This window comes from Dermacentor albipictus, chromosome 9 (genome assembly GCF_038994185.2).
Source record: "Dermacentor albipictus isolate Rhodes 1998 colony chromosome 9, USDA_Dalb.pri_finalv2, whole genome shotgun sequence".
Lineage (NCBI taxonomy): Eukaryota > Metazoa > Arthropoda > Arachnida > Ixodida > Ixodidae > Dermacentor > Dermacentor albipictus.
Genome location: NC_091829.1, coordinates 118,880,969 through 118,887,064, shown reverse-complemented (window position 1 = coordinate 118,887,064; position 6,096 = coordinate 118,880,969).

Below are 6,096 nucleotides of genomic sequence, written 5' to 3'. Positions count from 1 at the left end.
CGCCTGTATGCCCCGAAGCAGAGTCGGGTAGATCGCGCGTTTCCCGAGCTCAAGGGTAGAGGACAAGCGCGCAAGCCGAACGTGCGACTCACTCTCGGAGGAGGAAATCGCCGATGCGAAACCACGTGACTACTGCCAACATCCGATGATTCGCCTATCCAAAGCTCCCGGCGCTGCCCGAAAAACCGGTGGACGTGCCGGCGGGACGAACGTTCGTCGAGACGCCAGCATGCAGTGGCCTAGGTTGCTAAGGTTACGGTGGGCCGTCGCCAACAGCAGCGACGCGGCGCTGCGATGACGTTTCAATCTCGATGACTGCTCCGACGACAGGACTAGGAGCGCCTCAGAGCGCTCAAAGACGGAAGAGAGCAATCGAGAAGAACCAGCCGAACGCAGGGCGCGCTCCCTCTTTCAACCAGCCGAAGACAACGCCGCTCGCGAGAGCGCTCTAGAGCGCTCAGAAACGACCAGCCGAAGATAGCATAAGAGTGTATTTATGCCCTCAGAATAGATGTCTTTTTTTTTCTCTGCTTTATTTCATTTTATCGGCTTTTAATGCCGCTCTGTGACTGCGCGTGCATTGCGGCCGCAGTGCTGGCTTTCATTCTACTATGGCATTGTGTACGGTTCCCTCTGGAGAAAAAACATTTTTCTGGTTCTTCAAGCAGTATGCATCCCTCGTGTGTATTTTTGCGCATGTAGTTTTTCATCAGTTGGTCTTGCGAAGTGCGGAAGGAAAAGAAACATATGTAAATGGCCTGCTTGCCGCTTCAGACAAATAAGACATATCGGCCCCATCCGGCGCCCTGTACTCATATTTACGGGAAGCACTCTCACAGAAGAAGAAAAAAAAACTGCAGTGCAACATACCATTCATGTTTCCGTCTTCCTCGCGTAACAGAACACGGAGTAATCGGCATGGTTTTTTTATTGCGGTCGGCACTGGGGCGCCGAGAACAGCGTTAGGTAGCGATTATATGTGCTAATATTTGACCATAAGCCGTGTGAAATTTTTCGTCCAGGCCATGCTCAACAGCAACGACAAAACTCAGTGCCCTTCCACTCTGTGAAGAAGCATGACCAGCGAAGCTGTGTATGTTGGCGCCTTAATGGCGAACTACACCTCCGCCGCGGTTCGGCCCGGCATTGTACTATCTTCGTGATCGCCCCACGTAAGGGGAGTGCTTAACGCCTGCGTAACCTCCGGCGAGGCATTGGCATTGCAGCACTATCTTCGGGATGTTTTTCTACACGCGGACGCGTTAGTGGGGAAAGCAGCGCTTAACAGTTTCGCTGTTGAGTGGATATGGCGTTGCGCCGCTAAACTCGAGCTCACGGGTCCAAACCAGGTCGCAGAATTCGATGGGAACTAAATGGAAAAGCACTCGTGTAATTCGGTTTAGGTGCACGTTAAAGAACCCCAGGTGGTGAGAACTGGACAAGGTGCCTGAAGCACATCGCCAGACGTAAAACGCCAAAATTTGTTTTATAACAAAAAACAAGAGTAAAAACGCAGCTGCGTCCTACGGCTTTTTTCTAGAGGTGTAAACTAAATAAATTATTCTCGAGTCTGATTTCCGAGAAAAGTATGTTACGCTTACCTTATATTTCATACCTAAATGTAATGTCGTTCCCTACTGTACGTCCGCTCAACTAAGCAGCTTCTTTATTATGAACGACTGCTTTCAGTTATCCGGTGTACAATTATAAGGCAATAATGGAGCAATTAAAGGAATGGCATGCCTCATATACACGTGGAGATATTTCTAGATCAGCTGCAGTGTGTTCGCTGAAGAAGATAAGTGTGGTACCACATGACGCACTCAGTTTTAATGGGCCGCAGTCTTGCAGACATGTGAGACTGTCAAAAACATGTTTTCCTTGCCTGAATCAAGTTTCCAGATTTACAGGCTGTCTGAAAAGGGGGTGTTCATATTGAATGACAGCTAGGAACTTGTTCAGCAGAACCGATTAGCACCCGTGCTTTAATTCTCTCAGGAACTGGTACGCCTCGGCGCAGCAGCTACGACTCTCCAGCGGCACAATAATTCGGAATAAGAGTCCTCACTTGCATCGGCCCCTCACCTTCGAGGCTTAAACAGTGCTGTTCCTTACATTCGAACGCAAACGGCTATTCAAGAATTCTTAATAGTGAATTCTGAAGTCGAATACGATCTGAATTGCAAATGCCATTCGATTAGACTATGTGTTTCTACTTCAGTTCGCCTGCTGGCACGTTAAAGGAGATCGCCAAGCAAGCCACGGAGACAACTGCGTTTACTGAAACACACATCAGGTATATAAGCGACACAAGCGATCACATGGTCGATCGAGGAACGCAAAACCGGGCCACTTGTATACAGGGCATCTGTTACCGTATCGAGCTATCTAGGTACGTTAATTGCTGCTGAGAAAGCGCGATCGAAGGCTGACTAAGTGTTAAGTCGCAACTTACTTCTACCGATAAAGCAATTACTGATCTAAGCAAACGAGTGAATGATCTTGAGAGTCACTACCAGACGCTTTTGCCCATTCGAAACGAAGTGGATGCAATGCGCACCACGACTGAACAGGCTATTTTTCGCATTTCCGAGCTCGAAGCACGTATTGACGATGCTGAAAATCGCTTACGGCGGGACAACCTAATTTTTTACGGCATTCCTGACCCTTCCAGCTCGGAAACCACTGCCGACTCCGAAAGGTTGATTGTGAAACTTTGCCGCGATAGGTTACAACTAACCATCGACCCAAAAGAAATAGAACGTGCACATCGCATCGGCCGTCACTCCCCCAATCACTCTCGCCCCCTCATAGCAAAATTTACTTTCCATAAAACCAAAGTTAACATCCTTTCGAGTGGCCGAAAGCTTAAGGGCACTGACTACAGTATTAGCGAGGACTTTTCGCGATCAGTACGAAATTCCCGAAAACATCTCGTTGCTTTCGCAAAAGGTAGAGGCGTTCCGTTTTCACTGCGCTTTAAGACTTTGTTCATCGGTTCAAGAAGATACACCTTTGATGCCGCCTCGAGTAGTGTCAAAGAGTTGGCATAGCAGCTGCATCACCCTAAACAGAAAAATAACATAACACTGACTTGCTCCAGAGATAGCGCTTCGCTTTCTTTAACACACACGAACGTGCGCAGTTTCCTCCCAAAGCGTGAATTGGTGTCTTATTTACCTGAGATCAGTGATCACAAAGTAATCCATGCCACTTTTTCGTTCAATTTGTTGACACGGGATACCTTTAAGAAAACAATATGTCTATACGACAAAGGAAATTACGGAGCTATAACTGAAGCTATGAATACATTCTTTCCTGTATTCAAATCAACTTTTCAAGACCATTCCGTTCACAGCAATTGGACGCGCTTCAAAAACAAACTAAGTGATCTTGCAAATAAATTCATTCCTAAAGTCACCTTTCGTTCTTATCAGCAAAAACCATGGTTCACAAAGGCCTTAAAACGCCTAGAAAACAAAAAGAAGCGTCTGTATCGCGCCGCCAAACAGAGAGGACGCCCATGCGCATGGGATAAATATTGTGAAGCCGAACAGAGCTACGTCGACGCACTGCGTCACGCTAAACGCTCCTTTTATCACAATAATCTACCAAACCTATAATCAATAACCCTAGGCAATTTTGGAGAGGTATAAACGATAGCGAAACGCGCACTATTAAGATAACTAACAAATCGAACGAAATTATTAATGATTCCGATTGCGCTGGTGTGTTCAATTCGGCCTTTGCTTCTGTGTTCACTAACGAATCTAATGCGTCCCCCATTTCGTCATCGCTTAGTATAAACTCGTCAATGCCAGCCATTGCTTTCAATGCAGACGGTATTTATGCGATCATTGACAAAATCAAGTGTTCATCATCTTCCGGCTTAGACGAGATTAACCCAAAAATTTTAAAAAGCACTAAGTTTATTTCTGCAGCCTATTTGTCCTTGATATTTGCCCAGTCTCTTTCTTCAGGTTTCATTCCAGATGACTGGAAAATTGGGAAGGTCGCTCCAGTTCACAAATCAGGTAACACAAACTCGCCTCTTAACTACCGCCCCATCTCCCTAACAAGCGTCCCCTGCAAAATCATGGAACATGTCATCTACTCTCTTATCATGAATTTTCTTGACTTGAATCACTTTTTCAATCCCGCCCAGCACGGATGCCGCAAAGGTTTCTCCTGTGAAACACAGCTGGCCATTTTCCTGCATGATGTTCACACTAACCTTGACAGTAACATACAGACTGACGCAATTTTCCTGGATTTCTCTAAGGCCTTCGATAAAGTTCCTCATCAACGTGTAATATTGAAACTTACAAGACTTAATTTGCATCCTGATGTTTTGAATTGGATCATTGAATTTCTTAGCAACCGCTCCCAATCTGTCATTATAAATAATCACCTATCTATCTACTTGCCCCGACTGCGGGGCTGTTAGCAATCTCGCACACATGCTCTGGCGATGCCCCTCGTTACAGGGACCCAATCGCATCACAGAAGAAGAATGGAGTTCTGCCATCCAGAGCTCAGACCTTTCACGTCAAATCTGGGCTGTCCAGAGAGCCCACGATGCGGCGGTTAGGCTCGGCCTACCCGTCCCCACGTGGGAGCGGCCTGCAGCTTTGCCCTAGGGCAAAGCTTCTCAGGACCGTGTAATTAAAGTTCTTTGTCTGTCTGTCTGTCTGTCTGTCTGTCTGTCTGTCTGTCTGTCTGTCTGTCTGTCTATCCCTGTGCCAGTAACATCGGGCGTACGTCCCTCAAGGATCGGTTCTTGGCCCTCTATTATTTTTAATATATATTAATGACTTACCTTCACATGTGTCATGTAATATCCGAATGTTCGCCGATGATTGTGTCATTTATCGAACTGTACGTAACACCAGCAATCAAACAGCCCTGCAGAAAGTCCTCACCAACATACTAACATGGTGTGACGATTGGTTAATGAAATTTAGTGTACAAAAATGTAATGTTATGTCTTTCACTCGTAGCAGTAATTCCCTGGTAATCCCCTACCAAATTAGGAGCATGCCTCTCGAACTAGCAGAGTCCTATAAATACTTAGGTGTCATTGTATGCAATGATCTGTCTTGGCATAAACATATTTCTAACATCATATCATCTGCTAATAAAACACTAGGTTTTTTAAAACGTAATCTCCGCCAGGCACCTCAAAACGTAAAACTGCTTGCCTACAAGTCTCTTGTTCGGGCAAAACTTGAATATGCATCTGCCATCTGGAGCCCGCACCAAACATATCATATCACCTCACTTGAATCTGTTCAGAACCGCGCTACTAGGTTCATTCACTCACAATATTCATATGATGTCAGTATTTCCGCACTTAAAACACAATCCGGACTAACATTACTATCTAATCGCCGACGCATTGCTAGTCTTGAGCTCTATCACAAGTTCTATCACAAGTTCTTCGTTCCTGCGGCACGCATCTCTCACTGCACCAGTCATCCGCAGCAAGTCGCACGCCTGCGTGCCCGAACCACTCATTTTTCCGCCTCGTTCATTCCTCGAGCAGCTAAAGACTGGAGCGGCCTTCCTGCTGACATTGTTAGCATCACTTGTCTGTCTTCATTCCTACAGCGTGTGATTGATCACTCTGAATATAACTTATGAAGTGTGCCAAATGTGGAACTTATGTTAAACCCACCCCTTATGTAATACCCCCTCCGGGGGTCTTTAAGGACAATAAACTGAACTGAACTAATGCACCACGTGCCCTTTCGCACAATGTGGGCTGCTTCCACGACTAATCTGGTGGATGCGTCAGTACGTTTAAACAAAATTGTTGTCTCTTTGAGCAGAGGCTTACACTTACATCGCCGGCAATGGGCAGAGACATTCGCATAATCATGCTTGTCTAAGGACAATTCATGCTCTCTAAGTCTTACATTTACGCACCGGCCGGTTTGCCTATGTACACTCGCCCACACTTGAGCGGGAAAGAGTATACCACATTGGTATTGCAGCCTACATACTTGTTAACATGTTTCACTTTGCACCTTACGTTAGGATTACGTTCTGCTCCACTTTCTCGCCTTTCGGCCGTTGGACAAATGGCACTTAACT